Source organism: Eufriesea mexicana, unplaced genomic scaffold (assembly GCF_001483705.2).
Source record: "Eufriesea mexicana isolate 0111107269 unplaced genomic scaffold, ASM148370v2 scaffold1653, whole genome shotgun sequence".
Lineage (NCBI taxonomy): Eukaryota > Metazoa > Arthropoda > Insecta > Hymenoptera > Apidae > Eufriesea > Eufriesea mexicana.
The window spans coordinates 2,840,273-2,862,764 of record NW_016909884.1 but is presented as its reverse complement, the minus strand read 5'-3'; positions in this window follow the sequence as shown (position 1 = coordinate 2,862,764).

The following is a 22,492-nucleotide window of genomic DNA, read 5'->3' as shown; positions in this document are numbered from 1 at the left end:
AACCGAGAGTTCAACCAGCGACGCGTGTGCGTCTGCAGGTTGTTATTCGATGTAGCATGATAATGGTGGGATGGTGGAACCGTGGGATTATAGGATCTGGCTTGTTGTTTGCCCGAAGAAGGCTCTTTGGTGAGTTTGGGGTTTCGAGTTTGGATCGTTGGTTTTCGAGAGAAGATTAGGCAGGTATTTTGAAGCTGAATCGTTAATTTGTGATTAGAGAGAGAGCGAGGATTCCAAATTTGGTTTATTATTATTCGATATTTAATAATAATGGGATTATAATACATGGGATTATAAATTCTAAATTTTTATTTATTTGAAAAATATTTTATGATGAATTTAAGTAATTTGTATGGCAAGGATGCTATTTCGAAGTTAAATCCTCGATTTGGGAACTTGAATCGTTGTTATAGTAGATGTAATAATAATAATAGAATGGAGGAACGATGGGATTATAAAATCTAGGTTCTTATTTATTTAAAAAAATATTTTATGATGAATTTAGGTAATTTGTATGGTAAGGATGCTATTTCGAAGTTAAATCCTCGATTTGGGAATTTGATTCGTTGTTATAATATATGTAATAATAATAATAGAATGGAGGAACGGTGGGATTATAAAATCTAGATTCTTATTTATTTAAAAAAATATTTTATGATGAATTTAGGTAATTTGTATGGTAAGGATGCTATTTCGAAGTTAAATCCTCGATTTGTGAACTTGATTCGTTGTTATAATATATGTAATAATAATAATAGAATGTAGGAACGATGGGATTATATGGGGGATGGGGTTCTTATCTATTCAAAGTAGATTTTATAATGAATTTAAATAATTTCTAATGTATGAGAGTTTTGTATTTCGATTGTGTTGTATTTTGTGGATTGGAGAGTGTCGTATTTTCAATTAAATATTAGGAAGGTATTTTGAAATTGAATTGTCAATTTCCAAGTGAAGTGTCCTTTTACAACAAAACTTTTTCAATTTGAACTATTGGTCTCTAATTTTTAAGTGGAGAGAACGAGGATTCCGAATTTGATTCCGAATTTCCGGAAAATGGTTTATGAAAATATTATAAAAATAATGAATTGAAAATACTCTTCTGCTAAAATTTTTAGAAAACCACTAGATAGATTTAAACATCAAAATAGATATAAACAATTAACAATTAACTCTTGGTCCAAGACAGGAAGCTTCTACATAATTCATTCCATGTACAAAAATAATTAATATTAAATACAGAAATAATCAACTCGTGTAATCTTAAAATTTAAATCAATCAACAAAATGAAGTTACATCAGAATTTATGTAAACGCAATTAACACGTGCAGGAAAGTCCAATCTTTCCAGTAATATTAAAATAAATACACCGATGGAACAATTTTCTAGCCCTTCTCCAAACTCAGATCGCCCGAATTTGTGAAAAACTCAGCCACCCAAGGAATAACGACGGCCATGATGCCGAATCGGTCACGATTCCTTGTTTTACTGCGGAAACTCTCCGAAGTCGACTCGTCCAAGTAGCGAATCCTTCGAAGTCGAATGGCAGATTCGAGGTAGGAGGTTATCGAGCGCGATAAGGATCGATTAAGAGCGATCGAAGAGGACCAATGGATAGGCGGAATGTGAAACTCGTTCGTTAGAAAGCAATAGTCCGGTCGAAGGGTCTTGGAACAGGTCGGACTGCGAACGTTGTCATTAACGCGATCCCTAAACGTTGCTCCAGCCACCGATGAAGCGGACCGTGGGTATTAAATGGCCTGCACACAGAGCCACGAACGATTCTTCGACCAGCTGAAGTTGGAGATTAGGCTCGAAGAGCGAACTTCCTCGATTCCGAACTTCAGTTCGAGAAATTTAAGGGATTCGAAGATCCTGGCAGTTTTATAGTTGGCAAAGGGCTTTGGAAATAATTGCAGAGCACTTAGAAATTTTTTAAACCCATTTTCTATTTTAATTTATTAGTTTAGAACATCCGAATTGGGATGTTACGTAATTAGTATTTATTTAGGAAAATAGCTAAAATTGTTAATTATTCGAGATAATAACATTAAACGTATCACGATCTAAACGAGCTTTTTCAAACTTCAGATTAAAAATTCCGTATTCGATGTTGTCATTTTATAATAAATTTTTGGTTATAAATAAATAAAATAATAAATAATAAGATAATAAATACTTTATAATAAATTGGAGAAGCTTGAATACTATAATGGTACATATATTTTACAAAAATACAATTTTAAATTAATTTTAATTTAATTTAGTTCAATTTAAAATAGTAAATTTAAATAATTATAATAGTTTAATTTAAAATAGTTAATAAAAATAGTTCAATTTAAAATTTTTAATTAATCAGTATCTAAAAAAAAACCATAGTTTCTGAATTCATGAAAAACTATAAAAATTCGCAAGGAGAACGAAGTTTTTCGATTTCCCAAAAATACCGTTTTATTTTTACCAAAATACAATTTTAAATTAATCAGTATCTAAAAAAAAAGCTGCAATTTCTCAGTTCATGAAAAATTATAAAAATTCGCAAGTAGAACGAAGTTTCTCGATTTCCCAAAAATACAATTTTATTTTTACCAAAATACAATTTAAAATTAATCATTATCTAAAAAAAAACCTGCAATTTCTCAGTTCATGAAAAATTATAAAAATTCGCAAGTAGAACGAAGTTTCTCGATTTCCCAAAAATTGTAGTATCTACCACTACTTAAAAATTATACTAAATTCGAAAGAACATGTCCCTTACTTTACGGAAAGATAGGATAAATGATTAGAATTGTGAAATTTCTGTTTACTATAATTAGCTTGCATTAGGGTCTGAAAGACCGCAGTGTGTTACGTAAAGCGATCAACCTAAATTTCGACATTGCTGCACGGAGATTTCGTTAAATTCCACGAATAAGCAGCGAGGCTATGCACTCGAAGACTATTGCCAATCCTTAACGAAGCGTTCCTCGGCATAGGGTAGTCGCGGTGTCGCGAGAATCGGCCTGGTTCCTCCACTTCCGCTTCCTCTGGCCCGGAAACGGATTCCCTGAAACGGAAGGAATCATTTTCGTTGCCAGTAGGCAAACGGCCAGTCGAGATTTATTCGCGGAAACAGGAAGACGCGTAGCCACGCGAATCATAACCTCTGGACCAATTGAATTCCCGCAGCTTCCGGTGCATGAAACGATGGATCTCACTCGAAATTTCTTGATCAAGTCTGTCAAATATTTTCATTATTTTTCTAGCTAATATAAAAATTTAATTACCTATTTTCTTTTTAGAAAATTAGCAGGAAAAATGGTGGAAAAGAATACAGAGAAATAATGGAAATAATTTTCTTATAGAATAGAAAAATAAATGTAAAATAATAATTTTTATTTAATTTGAATAATAATTTTTAGTGTAATGAAATTTATCTTAAAATTGAAAAATAAGGAAGATTATTTTAAAACTTAGAATTTTTCTGAAATGTCTAAACAGATCTACATTTCTACCTCATCCTTCATAATAAAATAGAAATTTGGAATTCAGGAGACCAGTACAAGAAATAAAAAAGAGGTAGTGGAAGAAAATGTATCTTATGAAAAATGACAATATATTTCAAATAACAGGTAATATTACGAGAAAAATTTATCATGAAATAAAAAGAATGGTAAAACAATCGTTACTCGAATTAACCCTATGCACTCGAGGGACCCCTCTCAGTCGCCATTTAATCAGATTCTAAATATCGATGTTAATTAATATATCAAATTTAAAACCACTCAACGATGCGTGGAATGTTGAAGTAAAATAATTCAACGTCTTAATTTGCATACGACTTCCTATTTACCGTTTTAAAAATATCCTCGAATTATTATTTTAACGAAAAAATCGCCGAGTGCAAAGGGTTAAAATTAAAATAAAAATTAAGACATAAAAGAAAATTATATCTCTATCAAATTTTCCGCGAAACGATAAAAATTCGAAATGTAGGAAGTTGAAAAAACGAAAATACAATGAAAACGAACATCTTTTTAGAAAATACTCGTAAACGTCGAACAGTGAAGTTATATCCATCGTAAAACAGGAGAATAAAAGGAGCATTTGGAGTTCTGAAATTTTTCTGGAGTATCTCTAGAGGCCTACGCTTCTACTTGACCCTGCATAAGGCAATAGAAATTTGTAATTTAGAATATCGTTGGTAGAAATGATGTATCACTGAGAGAAATAAATCGAGAACTACGATAAATGAGGAGATAAATAAAAATTGATCGCAAAACGGAAGTGGAAGAGGAATATGCGAATATCTAGAATTTTCCTAGAAGTTTTCTAGACCTCGAGAGGCCTATACGTCTACTTGACCCTTCGTAAATCCATAAAAATTCGGAATTTATATTCCCTCGTATTTTCCGCGAGCTGCGATTCGAATAAGTAGAACAAACCAAGCAAACGATCCTCGGAATAACCGAACCTTATCAAATACAGAATTCCTCGCAGCTAGAGAATATTTACTCAATTCTTCCGCCTCTTGGTATCCAAGACGCGTTTATTTTTCAACGCAGGAACCCCTAGAAATCCGTAGCAAGATCGACGACTGAGCTGAGGAGCAGTAAGTGGATTAACCAACGAGTAGTCAGACCAGTAGTTAAATTTTATACGGAGTCCAGCACACGTGAATAATTCGACGTATTATATTTTTTTCAGGAACGTAGTGAAAGCTGAATTCAAATAAATCGCAGGTAGAATAATTCGATAACTCGACGTAGTATTATTTTAATTTCGCAGCATTTTTGATACATTTACAATTCTTCTGTTCTTCTTTATATATTTCCAAAATGACATCGCTAGAAACATAAATCAAATCATAGTACACTAGTGCAAAAATACATAGTACAAAAATAATAACTTCTACCACAAATATGTAAGAGAGGACTTTCAATCACAAATTTAATCATATAACATCACCATAAATCCAAATTAAATCACAATGCACCACTGAAGATTAAAAAATAATAATTCCCAAAAGAATTTACTATTCAATCATATAACATCATAAACAACACGAATAAGGTCACACGACCCACATCCCTTATTCACCCCATACCAACATACACACACATGCATTCAACGTAAGCCTTCCACGCAATTTCGAATTTCGAATAGAAAAATACGTCTGCAGGAAAATCGTTACATCTCGTAAGACCTCGACAGCCCTTAGATTCCTCTGCCACTTTAAAATTCGATTAAACTTTTCGTCGGGGACGAAAGTTCGCCCGGTGGCCACCCCATTAGTATTCCCGTGCGTCCAACGCTCTGACACTGTGTCAACGAAGCCATGGAATTTTCCGTTTGCCAACCAAACCGATTAATATCGCGAGAAGAACGCGCGGACACGCGTCCCTTTGTTACTTTCATGCGGAAATGCAACGTGGGCAATAGAAAAGTTAGGTTAGGTATCAACGAACGATTTCCTTGTAAACTTTGAACGCCTCAATCTCGTAATAAAATGCGGCCATTTCTGATCTGCGACTGCATTATGTAACGGGGTTGATTTGCAAGGTTGATTCGGAAGGTAAACGAGGTGAATGATGACGGGTTAGGGGATGACGAATGTATCTCTTGCGCCAGGTCGTTTCATTGGTAAACTTGGTGTCCCGCGATGGTGTGCTACGAAATAGGCGAGAAATTTTTCGATGGTGGTTGACTATGGCTTTTCTGGTGAAGTATAGTGTCATTTTTAAGCTGAGCTTCGAGGCCCGGAAGAACGCGGTGTTAAATGATTTATAGGAGTGGAGAGATTGATCCCTTTTTGCTCAGCTATGGGGGAAGAAATTATGATTAATCGCAGTTTCTAGATCTGTGAGCTGGAGATGAATTATGATACAGTGGTGGTGGTATTAACGAGGAAGTAATGGCCATTTCTATGTGCGAGGTCTTTATTAATTGTTTGGAGTTATTGTCTATGGTTTCCCGTCGTTTATGGGGCGGAAGTGGCGGAGTAGAGATATTGTGATCATTTCTACGTTCGAGATCTTGGTGGAGTGTTGCTATTATCATCGGACAGTTTTCGCTATTTATGGGGCGAAGCAGTGCAAAGGTAATGATCGTTTCTACGCTCGAGATCTTTATTAATTATTATTTTTATTATCTGCAGCTTTCCTCTTTTCTGGATCGAAATGGCAGGAAAATAATGGCCGCATCTGTGCGCTGAGGCTTTATTAATTATCATCGTTGCTTTTATTATTTGCAGTTTGCTGCTTCTGAAATGGAGCAGACCATAAATACTGGCCACTTATTCGTCCAAGATCTTTGGTAATTATTCTTACAATTATCTGCTTCTTTCTAGCATTTTTAAATAAAGTAAAAGAGTGCAAACGTAGTGGTCATTTCTATCTTCAAGATTTGTAGTAATTATTATTGTTATTATTATTGTTATTCATTATTTGCAGCTTGCTATTTCTGAAATGGAGCAGAACAGAAATAATGGTCACTTGTTTGTCCAAGATCTTTGTCAATTATTGTTATTATTATCTGCTTCTTTCCAGCATTTCTAAATAAAGCAAAAGAGTGCAAAAATAATAGCCATTTCAATCTTCAAGATTTTTAGTAATTATTAATATTGTTATTATTATTATTTATTACTTGCAGCTTGCTATTTCCGAAATGGCGCAGATCAGAAATAATGTCCACTTATTCGCCCAAGATCTTTATTGTTATTATTGTTATTATTATCTGCTACTTTCCAGCATTTGCAAATAAAGTAAAAGAGTGCAAACGTAATGACCATTTCTATCTTCAAGGTTTTTAGTAATTATTATTATTATTATTATTATTTACAGTTTCTCTACAGACAGTATTATTATATTATAATCTATATTATACAGATAAAAATAACGTTGCTGTTATTTATTATAATAATATTATTATCACTACCTCCAGTTATCAATAGATCATCTAGTACCATTATTATCCTCTATAAACACAATTCGGCAAAAGCAGTGATCATTTTCACACCGAAAATCTTTTCATCGAATATAATTGCTATCATTATTAATATTATCACGTTCCTATGTTCCCATCTCAAGGGACAAGAATTCGTCGGGTGGAGTTTCAGCGCTTTCCGGTATTCCGTAAATGCCAGACGTTAGGCGACACATCCGCCATCTGCTTGTCACCATTCTTCCGGCTTCCGGGTGCAAGCCACGTCCACGAGGAGTTATAACTCGACATTTCGAGACATAAGCGTCGGACCCAGCTTCTTCTGGGATCAACCGTACCTACCAATATATCCCTGATTGAGATTGGTCCCTGAAGAAGCCAGCTGCAACGCTTCTATCACGAAACGTCGGGTTATAATTCCTCGTGGACGCAGCTTGCAACCGGAGGCACGCGAAGGCACACGGAAGTACACGGAAGCACTGAAATTCTGCAATTCCCTTGTCGAATGTTTCTATCTCTCGCAACTACTGATTGTTTAATCCCGAACCAATCGGTTAACCTAACCTTTCCTGCCTCCTCCGCGAATCTTGATCTCGACGCAACGAATCCGTCGACCATAATTTCCACGTGCACCAGATACTCAGAAAATACCGGAAGTTTTAAATCGAAGACTAAATCGAAATTATTCGCGTGATTATGGAATTTTTTATTTTTGTGCATACTTAATTAGTTTATAAAAATCGGTGGAAAATGCGCGAATTTTTTCGCTATCGATTTGTCCTTAGTGAGCGATTACTATGTTTAATATAGTATCGTGATTATCAGGGGTTATTAAAGAAATTGGAGCCTCGGAAAATTTGAATATATAGTATACTATTATGCAGGAAATTCTGGAAAAAGGAAATTTTATGTAAAATCGAAACCGTGTTAACGCGAGGACGATCATTAAAGGGCGAGTTTCCAATGCTCTGTCATGGCGTTATAGAAAAGTTTCTAATCGAAATTTCTAATGAGAGGATGAAAGAGTAGCGGAGGTTAATTTAAACCTCGGGGGTTAATTCCACCCCCGTCAAAGAAAGTTTTCGTCGATAAAAATAATTCGCCCTGCCTGTGCAGCCAAATTTCCATCAAAATCGGAATTTTCTCGTGATATGCCGTGGCAATAATTTTCTCAACAGCGCCACCTGTCTTAACCTATATTACAACCTAACCGTAACGACCATCCAACTTCTCATCCGCGTTCTAAAATTGGTGGAACGCGAAGCTAAACTCGGAGTCCAGTAATTTCGAGCCAAGGCCAGATTTGAAACACCCTCTCTGAAATCCAGTTTTTCACCCAAAAAGTGACAACTCTATTTTACTATCCGTCGTACTGACCCTCGAACTGGTCTAACGAAGCAATTAGCGGATCGTCAGCGGCAGCCACAGGGCAACGATTTAATTTCGAAGTTACTCCCGATGTCTGCACAGTCTTTAGCCGTGTTTCCGCATGTATAATTCAAGAGGGTCGCGTTGGTCCGCGGAATGTTGGTGCTTCGTCGCGGGTGTGCGAGTGGGACGACGTGTCAAGGTCTCGTACGAACCTCAGACGGCTTGAGGCGGACACGCATGAGCGTTGGGACGGTGTGCATTGCGACGGACATCGCAACGCGCGACAGCTATCGTCGAATAAATTAATTGCTAATTTTATTTTTCCGTTTCTGTGATTTATCTTTTCTTGCTTAGTGTTTTTGTTTCTATGAACCTCGAAGAAACGACCTCGAACGATTTAAGGCGAGTACACACGAGCGACGAAGCGATGCGCGTATGATAACTTTCGTTAAGCAGATTAACTTCGTATTCTTTCACTTTTATTATTTATCTTTTACTGTTTAATGCCTTTATGTTTCCATGCATCTCGAAGAAACGACCTCAAACGGCTTAAGCCGAGTACACATGAGCGACGAAACGATGCACGTATAATAACTTATGTTAACCAGATTAACTTTGTATTCCTTTACTTTTATTATTTATCTTTTACTATTTAATGCCTTTATATTTCCATGCATCTCGAAGAAACGACCTCAAACGGCTTAAGCCGAGTACACATGAGCGACGAAACGATGCACGTATAATAACTTATGTTAACCAGATTAACTTTGTATTCTTTTACTTTTATTATTTGTTTTTTATTATTTAGTGCCTTTATGTTTCCATGAACCTCGAAGAAACGATCTCGGATGGTTTAAGGCGAGTACTCATGAGCGACAAAATGAGCACGTATAATAACTTACGTTAACCAGATTAACTTTGTATTCTTTTACTTTTATTATTTGTTTCTTATTATTTAGTGTCTTTATGTTTCTATGAACCTCGAAGAAACGACCTCAAACGGCTTAGGGCGAGTACGCACGAGCGATGAAATCCGAAACAAGTCATTTCGACCCGTCTGCTAGTTCTATTGTCCTCTTTTGTCCGACGAAATCGAATAGGAACGAACGCGAGAAAAATCACATTGAAAGTCAGCCTTAAAAGTTAATAGTTCAGAGCAACGTGTTCAAACTGTCAGAGAATCAATTTATAGTTCGCGCGAGAATTGATGGCCCATAAAGCTGCATACTTGCGCCGGTATGAAAACCGCAATCCAGAGTTCCGATTTTTCATACCCCAAAATAGACCTTATATCAACTATAAAACTCCTTTTTCTCTCATAGTCTATTTGCTGTCACATTTTACCTGTTATCCATCTGTTTTCATCAAAATCTGAAACTCCTCTTCGTCTCTCTTAATTTATTCACTATTACCCTTTAACCTTTTGCACTGTGATTTAATTATGAAAAATTATGCATGAATTTATTGAATTTCAGTCAACCATCGCATATTCATTCCATCCATGATAAAATGGGACAAAAATTTTAGAAATTCCTCGAATTTTATATTTAATTTCAGTCAACCAGCACATATTTATTTCACCTGCGATAAAATTGGCAAAAATTTTAGAAATTCTTCGAATTTTATATTTAATTTCAGCCAATAACCACATGTTCATTCTACCTACGTTAAAATGGGACAAAAATTTTAGAAATTCTCCGAATTCTATGCACGTTGAAACGCGTTAAGTATAATTATGATCAGAATTGTACTAGACGTTCCTCATAATCGCGAGATTCGACTCGAGGAACTTGTGACGAGTTAGGCTAGTCATTTTAGTGTAAAGAGTTAACCGTCTACCTTCGCTAGACCCAACTCCTCTATAATGGCGACAGAATTCCTCCATTAGAGACGAGTGAAGCTAATAAACGGGAGTATGACACGGTCGTAAAATAAAATCCTCGAACTGGCATTGTCTAGTCTAGATCACAGGGTGCAGTCTGATCGCCTGTTGCTGCAATCTACCCACGGTTAATCCGGTGCAACAGTTGAGAACAAACCGGAAATAGCTCCGTTTAACTCTTAATTACTTATTAACGCGTTGACCTCGGCTGGTCTCCTCGCAAGCCGGATGGCTGCCGGGAAAAACACGTTTCCTCGAAAATCCTCATGGACTCTATAGAACCACGAGAAAAATCCTAGTTAGGATTATATTCCTGATCAAACAAAGTCTATATCGAACTGTACCAAATATTTCTTCGACGTAACAATCCTTTTTGCTCATGGAGCTATTGTATAGCGATAACTCTGGAAATGAGAGGAGTCTGAGTATCATGAGGGTATGGTTGTTGGTATTTAGTATGGCGTCTGGTGGGAGACACTTATCTCTTGATTTATTTTTTCCCTTTTCTCTAAGAAGGTTAAGTAAGAAAGTTGGACTCATTCTGGTATTTTCGCACATGATTGGCAAAATTTGGATGATGGGCAAATAGAATTTTTGTTGGAGAATGACATGTAACAGATTGTGTTCAACTTGCAATTGACACGTTAAGTGTCACACCGGTCCCCAGGGATCGGCTCTAGACTTTCCTAGTCCTCAGGGATCAGCCACAGATTTCAGGTTCCTATTACACTTTTGGTGTTAAATTCTTCGCCATCTTTGGATCTAATGTTTGAGAATTGCTGTTATAACAATTGGTACAGTATCTCTGAGTTTCATGAACATTTCGCCCGTCACGGATGGCCCACTTGACAGCCGAGTCTGGGTCTGAACGGAATGGCAAGCAAAACAGGCTGGGCACTTAACGCGTTAATCTACTGTACGATATTTCGAATATCACACATGACTTAGACCACGAGTAGCATCTATTAAAACCCGGTATAAAATAAAAATGAAATATAATATAATAAATACATCAAAATAATCGTAAAAGTAAGAGCAAGAGACTGTCGTGTGCACGATGGGAGCGACTATACTTAGCAGCGCCGCTGACCCGAATCGTTGCTGCGACGCATTAGTAGGACAACCTTGATCCTTTTATTCAGTGTCTGCCGACTACGTAACTTCGAGATCGATACCTTAACTTGCCGAGGGTCAGCCGCAACCGGTTTCGAAATCGCGGTAAACTCGCCAGCGTGACTCGAGGTCGTCTAATAAATCACTTAGAGTCGTTCGATTTGTCGTGGAATTCGTCAAAGGGGACGAAAGATCCCGGCAGCTCTTCCCTTTTTACGAATCCTTCCTGCCACGAACCCCGGTGACCCCTAATGGCCCAACTTTCCTTTCCAGCTATACCTTCCACTCCAGACCGTGGAATCCCAACCCCTATGGTCCGAACATCCATCTTCCGTGCTTCTGCTACAAGTTACCGGTTCAGTCACCCCTCAGGCACACATAACAATCAACCAAGGCTTCTCACGGAAGCCAACAGCTTCTCAGGAGCCTTGGGAACACGCGAGATCCTTCCGATAACTCTTCTCCCTTCTTTTTATCCACCCTCTTCTCTCGTACGACCTCTCTCTGATCCTCTCTTCTCGCTTTTTACGACCTTTGGCTTTCTCCCGACCGTTTGCTCAACCCTTTCCACTTGTTCGCTTTGTCCCGCTTGCTATTCATCGCTGTTCTTTCTTTTGCACCGCGTTCTTGCTTTCACTGGGTTTATTTCTCGATGTTGCCGATAGAAATATGGAATTATGATTCGATTTGTCAGTTTCTTACAGATTTCGCGTTATAATCCCTTTCGTTTTGACCTGTAAGTTCTTGGGTAAGCGTGTGTTCGACGTTGTTAGTCTCAAGAATTAGCTTCTTGATGTATCTCCAAGATTTCGAACTCGGTTAAACAAAATTCCATGACATCGAATGTGGTTAGAGTCGTTATTTTACAGTCTCTGTCGATTAACTGTGGGAGTAAAGATGCTGCGTAGATACATACATTATCGAAACCTTCGGGTAGCCATGTTCTCTTCCTCGTATCTCTAAGACTCGACGCTGATTTTTAGTGTAATAATGTTTGCTTATATTTCCTGTCTTATGATCCCTTTCACTTAACCTAAGTATGATACTGAGTTAACTATGGAGATTCTTGCAAGACACGTTCGTTTATTTCTATCCAACTCTAAAGTAGCTATGCAGTCATCCTCTGCATCTGAATCTCAAACTCTTGGCTTCTTTTTTCATGTTTGAAGCTTTTGAATCTCGATCAGTCTCTGTAAACGTTCACATCAAGTGCCAACTACTCAACTACTATCAAACAGAGCTATCAGACGCAATCTCTCCATCCATCTGCTTAACAAAAACAAGAAGAACCACGTGCTACTGTCAACGAAACATTCCACAAGAATAGAAGCTTCGCACTCTAACCTCGTCCAACACTTTTTCCATATTTCAAGCAGCCAGAACCCAATCATTCGCTACAAATACTCACACCAGGTACCAGCTATTCACCAATCAAACAGGGCTATTAGATACAATCTCTCCATCCATCTGCTCAACAAACACGAGAAGAACGAAGTGTTATTGCCAATGTAACGTTGCACAAGAGCAGAACCTTTCTACAGAAAATGACTGTGCACTCAAATGTTTGCATTCTAATATTTCAAACAGTGAGAAACATCCAATCACTCAACCAAGTGCCAACTGCTCGAACATGAATCGCACTTGATACAACTGTATCAAACAAAGCTATCAGACGCAATCTCTCCATCCATTTGCTCAACAAAAATAAGAAGAACGAAGTGTTATTATCAATGAAATATTGCACAAGGACAGAATCTCTGCACAGAAAATGATTATGCACACTTCTTTTGCGCTCTAATCTCAGCCAACTCTTTTCCCATATATTTCAAACAGTCGAAACCCTATCACTCATACCAAGTGCCAACTGCTCCAGCATGAATCCACTTGATACAACTGTATCCAACACAGGTATCAGACGCAATCTCTCCATCCATTTGCTCAACAAAAATAAGAAGAACGAAGTGTTATTATCAATGAAATATTGCATAAGGACAGAATCTTTGCGCAGAAAATGACTATGCACTCTTCTTTTGCGCTCTAATCTCAGCCAACTCTTTTCCCAAATATTTCAAACAGTCAAAACCCTATCACTCTTACCAAGTGCCAACTGTTCGAGCATGAATCCACTTGATACAACTCTATCAAACACGACTATCAGACTCCATCTCTCCATCCATTTGCTCAACAAAAATAAGAAGAACGAAGTGTTATTGCCAATGAAATATTGCACAAGGACAGAATCTCTGCACAGAAAATGATATGCACACTTCTTTTGCGCTCTAATCTCAGCCAACTCTTTTCCCAAATATTTCAAACAGCCAAAACTCAATCACTCACATCAAATGCCAATTATTCGAGCATGAATCCACTTGATTCGACTGTATCCAACTCAGCTATCAGACTCCATCTCTCCACCCATCTTCTCAACAAAAACGAGAAGAACGAAGTGTTATTGCCAATGAAGCATTGCACAAGAACAGAGCCTTTCCACTGAAAATGACTATGCACTCTTTCCATGCACTCAAATCTTTGCATTCTAATATTTCAAACAGCCGAAATCCTGTCACTCGCACCAAGTGCCAACTGCTGGACCATGAACCGCACTTGATACAACTGTATCAAACAAAGCTATCAGACGCAATCTCTCCATCCATCTTCTCAGCGAAAACAAGAAGAACGAAGTGTTATCGGCGAGGAAGCATTGGGCGAGAGCAGGAGCCACCCGGAAGAGGCTCGCGCGCCTGTTGCTCCGACATGACACTCGAAGAGGCCGAGTGGCCTGGATTTCCGTCCGTGAACCCGGCGGCCAGCGAATCACGCTCCTTTTTCCTGCTCGCTTCTCTTCCGCCCGGGCATTGCCGCCCGCTTATATTCGTCCGTTCTTGCCTGCTCGTCCCTGCACATCCGCCACGATCAATACTCACCTGACCGAGTCTGTACACACGAACGCAGGTACACACGCAGTGCGCAGGTGTGCGTTTTGCGGGAAATTCACCTGCCTACGTAACTTCGGCCAACGAATTTTCCCGAAAGACGAAATGCATCGATCCGTTCCCTTTCTTCGGTACACATACTTCATTCCTGATAGACTCGTCCCTCTTTCAGCCTCCACAGCCAGATTTTTCCAACCTTTGGAGCGGTGCTTAAAGCGAGAATTCGAAATTTTGCCACGAGTTTACCAATTTATAAATTGTTACGAATTTATTTCTCAGCTCTTTCAAGCAGTTGCTAGTTAAAGAGGAATTTGAGATTCGGTTGTAGCGTACTCCTCGGACGTTAAGAATAATAAATTAGGATGAACGATGATATCAGAGATGTCTGAAATTTATTTCTGAAGTCTTCAGCAGTTCCAGGGAATTGAAATTTTTACGAACGATAATATAATTTATTTCCGAAGTCTGTAAGCACCACCTACTCGACGCGAGACTCGAAATCTGGTCCAATGACACAGCTCGACGTGTTGCGAATTTATTTCCGAAATCTTTGAAGGAGTACTCGACAAGGAAATTGAAATTTGAAATGGTGCTATAGCTTCCGACGTTGCCGGTTTATTCGCGAAGCGTTTGAAGCAGCAGCTGCTCCAAGAAAAGTGTAAAATTTGCACGAAGCATAATAATACAGCTAGAGCAGCATTGCGAATTTATTTTTCCTCAGTTCTCAAACACGTATTTCAAGGAGAATCTCAACGATAATAAAAGAGTACGTAGATATGGGTGCGATTGCCTCTTGGTCTAACTTAGAAGGCCTCCTAGCTTTGTGATAACCGTTTAACAGTGCAAGTTTCGAAAATTAAAGCGACGTTCCTGAGATATTAATCATCCGAGAAACTGCTAAGGTCGAGGTCACTATCCACCTACTTCAGTCCACCTCGATATCCCCTCACCCAGACATAACCTCGCTAGGACCTAGGCTGCGAGCCTCGTAGCAAGAGGCTAGTCACCCTGATCAAAAAGTAGAGTGAACACGTAAACACGGTTCAATATTTCAGGATGAAAGTTCAGCAAGAGTTTGGAGAAAGTTCGGATCAAAGATTCAGAGTCTGAACTTAGGTAATGAAGGATTCATACGTACCTGAGTCACCGGGTAACCTGGAAGCCAACGCGTAAGGGTATACCAATTCGCGCTTTACCATATCAGCAATCTAAATGGAATTTGAAAATTCTTTTTCTGCTTTTTCTACAAAATTAACACGTGAATGCCACGTCTGTTTTACAGGGATTGCCCGTGGTGCCTTGGTGAATTTTCTATTATACGATACACGTCATGTTGAAATATTGTCTGCAATAGATAAGTTACAATGTATAACCATGTTTGACATGTTAATTGCGACGGAATCACCATTGAATTAACGATGGTAGTAATAAAAATTTGTAAATATTGACATTTGTTTAAATTATATATATTTCTATCAATCTGGGCGCGTCGGTCATCGGGGGCCCCCGTGGCACCACCGCCAAGTTGAGTGCTGGTCACCGGTGACCCCCATTGCATTCAACGTGTTTAGATCGTTTAATTAGAAAGGAAGTCGGGTAAAAATTAAAGCTATGTAAGATAATCTTCGCATCGCAACAGAAATTAAAGGCTTTATTCTAGCACGTCTGACAGGGCACGTCTTTTCTTGACCTAAGACTTTCGGGTTTTCTTCCACAGTGAGAAAAATTCTTGCATTACACGTAAACCCTTTTACATCATAAACTTCTTGCGTCTATTCCAACAAAGACGTCTCGAAACGACGCTTCATGGTGCAACGTTACCGATTCACGGGACACAGACCTAGAAGAGGGAAGACTCTGTCGCCTCAGCGGAGATTCGGGATTCCGTCGGGTTTGACTTGGGTCCAGTTGGAATTCGTTACAGCCAAAGTAAATTTGGCCGATTATGCAGTGCTCTGGGAACAGAGTATAAGAGCGTAAACCGCTGAAACTTGCGAGTCGACCAAGAGATACCGAAGTTGAAAGTGAATTCCGCTGATGGATGACTTGGAATATCGCCTTTGAACTCGGTTACAGGGATCGTGGATCGAAGACGGGTCCGGGAAGATCGATCTTGGACCTGGAATCGCAAAGAGATCTCGCGACACGGATGAACGTCATCCCTGTACAGAGATGAGACGTTTTAATTAACAAAACTCGATACTTTCGTCACGTTTCTCGTCGCCGAGCTTGCGAGACCCTTTATCTTTTGATCTCCCAACATCGACTGCTTTCTCCAACTCGGAGTTTCGTTTTCCCTGGCTGGAGGGGTGTCAGAGCTGGCAGATGTCTCGAGGTTTCTTTTTCTTCGGTGAAAAACCTTGCTGGACTACAAGCTGCGATAATAAGACTCGGAGGGGAAGGAGAGGGTTGGTAAAATGGACGCTAAACGTCGAGGAGGATGGTTAACTTGAGGCATAAAGCCTGGCAGCTCGTCTGGAAGTTTCCTAAGGGAACGAATTTTCGTCGGGCTAGGGTTGCACGGAATCAATCAAATTTAGGAGAAGCAGTTGGAGTGGGGTAAAAAGCGTCGGATCCGAGTCGAGGCGACGTTTGAAAGCTCCAGCGCGGGGAATGGGGTTGGGAGCTGTTGGAGAGGCTGCTCTGCGAACGAGTTCGAGCGAAAGAAGCGGAGGATCAATTAGAGAATGGAGAACGAAACTGGGTGGGAGGCTTTTGCAGGAAGAATGGGGCTTAACCGACGAAATATCTTTGAACACGAGGTCGGAGTAACGCGGGATGAAAGCAAATAAGGAGGATCGTGGAGCAGCGGGGAAACAGGCGGAACCTTGAGGTCAGGCGTTGTAATGAGTCGTTAACGACGGGGCTATCGGCGCGAGCTTGTCAAGCGTTTTGAAGCGGTGTGTTGAAAGTTGGAGTTGTTAGGTAGAGGTTGTCGGTTGAATGCTTTTATTATGCAGTGGATATTGTACAGTTTTCACGGGGACATTGTTTATGAATACTTCTTGCGAATTCGTTTTTACGAGGTCCTTGAAATTTTTATTTCCAACTGCGTCGTTCAGCTTTATTTATGGCTATGGTTATGGTTGTCGGCTGGGTGCAGAGTGGAAATTAAATATTCATTTTTGTCTTTGAGATGGGCTTTATAAGTTTCCATAAGCTACTCTTTTTTTTTTACAGAGAAGTTTGAAATTTGGACTTTGTCGTTCAGCTTTGTTTATAAAATTATGGTTGTTCGTGGTGAAAAATGGAAATTAAATATTCGTTTTTGTTTTTCAGTTGGTTTTTACAGGTTTCCATAAGGTATTTCTTTTTTTACAGAGATCTTTGAAATTTGGACTGTGTCGTTCAGCTTCATTTGTAAAGTTATGGTTGTTGGTTAGGTGTGAAATGGAAATTTAATATTCATTTCCATTTCTGATCTTTACAGGTTTTTACAGATTTTCATAAGGTATTTATTTGTTTCACAGAGGACCTTGGAATTTAAACTGTGTCGTTCAGCTTTACTTGTAAGGTTATGGTTGTTGGTTAGGTGGAAAATGGAAATTAAATATTCATTTTTGTCTTTGAGTTGATCCTTATAGGTTTCCATAAGGTACTTTTTTTTTTGTTTCTTTTTATAGAGGTTTTTGAAATTTCGACTATGTCGTTCATTTTTATTTGTAAGGTTATGGTTGTTGGTTAGGTAGAAAATGGAAATTAAACATTCATTTTGCCTTTGAGTTGGTATAGCTTTATGTAACATTTTTTCTTCTCTTTTCCTTTACAGAAAACTTTGAAAATTGAACTACATCGTTGTACTTTATTTGTGAGGTTATGGTTGCCACTAAATATTCATTTTTATCTTTGAATTCTTATTCATACGATTTTATATTCATACGATACTCAAAATCTTTACCTTCAATTTTTATTTACATAGTTAGGTTATCAGTATCGGTTGATTGGAATCGAAAATTAAATATTCATTTCTTTTTTAAATTTTTAATTTTCAATATTCTGCCCAGTTGTTTTATAACGTATTATTTAATCTATAGTAACATATTCTTTTCACAAAAATCTCGAAATTATTATCTCGGACTATAGTATCGAATTTTATTTATATAGTTATGGTTACCAATTAGGAGATAAACTCACAATAAATATTCATATCTGTTGAGTCATTGCTCGTAGATTTTTGTTACATAGAGCACATCGAATTTTTACATCGTACTGTACCGTTACATTTACAGTTATTAGTTAAATGAAAAATAGAAGTTCGATGTTAGCTTTTATCTCGGTATTTCAAACATTTTGCGCAGTCATTGTTCACGGATACTTGTTACCAATTTGTTTTATAAAGCTTCGTCAAATTTTTATTTCCGAATATACAGTTGCACTTTATGGACACGGTTATGATTATTTCCTTATGGTTAACTGCAAAATGAAATACCGATATTACCTTCTATTTCTGTCCTTTAAACATTTTATTCAGCCATTTTTCACGAACCTTTGTTACCAATTCGTGTTATATTTCTCGAAAGTTTTATTTGCAAATATACCTTTAAATTTTATAACAATGGTCATTATTTCAACGAAGAATGAAAAATCGAATGATGAATTGGAAACCAAAAAATTTACTTTGAAAAGGAATAACTGATAAATATCTGTGAATTTATTCATACTATATCTCTACTCGCTTTTTCATTCTTTTTAGCGAATATAAAAGTGCATAATAAATTGCAGCTTATTAATATTTCCTCAGTGTCATTAATCTAATGAAAAGAAATTAATTCATTTATTAATTTCATTTGCAAATTTTAAGTACTTCTTTCATCCATTGTTCGTGAATTTTTATTACGAATTTCTGAAAAATTATGTCTCTAAATCACACCACTGTATCTTCTGTGTGCATGATTTTCTCTGGTGAGATGAAAATTGGGTGTTAAATATTCTCTTTTACCTGTATGATAAATTTAAAAGCGAATGTCGCGACGATCGTTGCGAAATCTCGTTACAAATTTCTCGGCTGAATTCTTTGTGCGAGATTTCTGCGAATTCTTGTTTGCAAGTAATATTCGCCCACTTTATCGATACCATTACGATTATGGCGTCGTTCCGGAACGCATTTACTTCACACATAAACGCTAAAACTTCTAGGAAAATCTAATACCGGTTTCGAAAGTCACGTTGCGTTACTCTAACGGAAAGTACGATTGCCCTAATTTCCTGCCGCGCCATTATGCTTAGTACTGCCGTTCGGTTAACGAACACTATAGTCTGCAAACACTCCATGAGTTTAATAATCCGGTCTATCCTCAAAGCAATAATTACAAGCAAATTCCAATTACATCCCCTTCTTCTCGATGCATAACATTTAGTACCTGGTACTGCACTTTGCTTTGTTAACCAATTATGGTATTATAGCGAGGGCTTAACACTGTGTCCACAATTGTAAAAAGAAGAAGAAGGTCACAGGTTACGATTTAAATAATCCTAATTTATTTATTAATAATAGACTGAAAAGCATAATTCAAGGAATAATAGTGAAAAATATAATTCAGATATTAACTAGAAAAAGTGGGAAAGGAAAATAATTCTTGTAGCTTCCCAAAAAATTGTGCAATTTAAACGAATATTAATAAGAAATATTAATATTCAGAATTTTATGCAGCAGAACGTCGAAAATAGAAAAATAATATGACATTTCTTGTTAAAATCAGAGATATATAGATTCGACATTTTATTTTCATCGACTTGTATTAATTTTAATAACAGAGATATAATAATTTTAAAGACAGAGATGTGTTATTATAAATATATTGTTGATAGAAATATATAAAGGTAGAGTGAATGTTGAACAATATTTTGTGGTATGTTCTTTGTTAGGATTTAGTGTTAGCTGAAATAGAATATAGCATACAAATTGGACCCTTCTCCCTACAGAGGGTTAAAAGAATTTTTCTTATTTTTAAAACAGAGATATATTAACATAAATACATTATTGGTAGAAATATATAATTTGTTAGGATTTATTGTTAGCTGAAAGAGAATATAGTATGCAAATTGGATCCTTTTCCTCTATAGAGGGTTAAAAGAATTTTTCTTATTTTTAAGACAGAGATATATGAACATAAATACATTATTGGTAGAAATATATAAAAATAGAGTCAGTGTTGAATAGTATTTTTTGGTATGTTCTTTGTTAGGATTTATAGTTAGCTGAAAGAGAATATAGCATGCAAATTGGATTCTTTTCATCTACAGGGGGTTAAAAGAATTTTTGTTATTTTTTATTTTTCATATAAAATTTGTTTGAATGTCTTCGAGTATATACTTGGTTGTACGTCTATTTACGTTTAAGAATTTGCGACTCCGCAAGCATAGATGGCGTCCAAGCTCCTGAGAGTAGGGATTTTCGCTCAGTTTCCTTTTCCCGGTACTTTCGCTACTTCAGTCCTCATCTATCCCTATTACCGTCCTTCTTTTTCAAACGCAGCTTGAAACCACCGATTTTCCAGCCAAGGAACCTAAGAACGTGTCTTTGTGTCACCATTACCTAACCTATATTCAACAGCTTCCAAATGCACTGTGACGACTCTTACATTCGCCGCCAGATGGAGACTCGTAATACTCGTCTCTCGAAAGTGCTCGCTTAACTACCCTTTCGTGCAAATACTGCTTACGATCCGAATTGCACTAACAGATTGTCTTCATTTTCTTACGCTGTCCTCTCTAATTCCCCTTCTAATAAGAACTATAGCATTATAATTTAGTTGCTATCCAGTTTAATTATTAATCTTCCTTATTGTTTCAAAAAGTTGGAATAATTGACAACGAACTGTGGACGTTATTAATATAAATATATTATAGGCAAAAAGAAAATATTGAGGAGAAGTATATAGGTTAGGTTTAAGGAAAAGGAGAAAAATATTGAAGTATACTTTGTTCGAGGTTTTTAGAGTATAGGTAAATGGACTTACAGAGTACAGGATTCGAGTGAAGGTTTCTTTCCTTGTCTTTAAACGCAGAGATAGATAATGCAGGTTTATAGGTTAGGAAGAATGTTAATGTTATAATAAGAGAACTTTCAGAGAGTCACACTTTACATCGCTTTAGTAACCTTTCTCATTAACAATGAAGTTCAAGTCGGAAACAGTATTTAAACGAGAGAAATAGGTTAGGTTCAAGGACCATCAAGGAGCATATGCATTATGTTTAAACGTCCCTCTGGTGACAAGTATTATACCGTTCACCTCGTTCCATGAGAAGTACTTACAGCTCCAATCCTTACATAACCTCTTCTACTTAACTACATCCATATAAACGAAGCTATGTTACTTATATCGTAAAAGACGAGGTTAAAAATCTTTTGAAAAATCTCTACTAGCACACTACGTCACTTAGGTATAAGCAGTGTTCATCCGTTCTCATCAACAATGAAGTTCAAATCGGAAACAGTATTTATACCAGAGAAATAGGTTAGGTTCGAGGCCCATCAAGAAACACTCGTATTGTGATTAAATAAGCCTCTGGTGACAAGTATTATAACGTTCACCTGATTCCATTAGAAGTACTTATAGCTCGAATCACATAACCTCTTCTACCTAACTGCAACCATATAAATGATGCTATATTACCTGTATATTATAAAAGAAAAGGTTAAAAATCTTTCGAGAAAGCTCTACTAGCACACTGTATTACTTCGCCATAGGCAGTGTGCATCCATTCTCATCAACAATGAAATTCAAATCGGAAACAGTATTTATACCAGAGAAATAGGTTAGGTTCGAGGCCCATCAAGAAGCACTCGCATTGTGATTAAATAAGCCTCTGGTGACAAGTATTATAACATTCACCTGATTCCATTAGAAGTACTTATAGTTCTAATAACATAACCTCTTCTACCTAACTACGTGCACATAAATGAATCCAATAACGAAGTCCATATCGAAACAGGAATCGAATGACAGAGACAGCGAGACCTTTCGAGTACTGCAATGAACGTCCCTCCGGTAACGAATATAAAAATATCGTGGCAATCGCGTGAGAAATACGATCACAGGCTCGACACCCGACGATATCGATACAAAGTATAATATTTCCTCGTGGACTCTCATCAAGTGCCACGGTTCCATTAAGTTTCTGCCTTGGACTAACGGAAACCGCCGCTTTAATAACTCGATGGATCTCATGGAACGACGGAGCTTCATCGGGACCGCAGAACACAGGCGCGATGGGAACGAAACACGTACGGAAGTGGCGCTGGCCTAGCCGGAAGTCGGGCAAAACTCG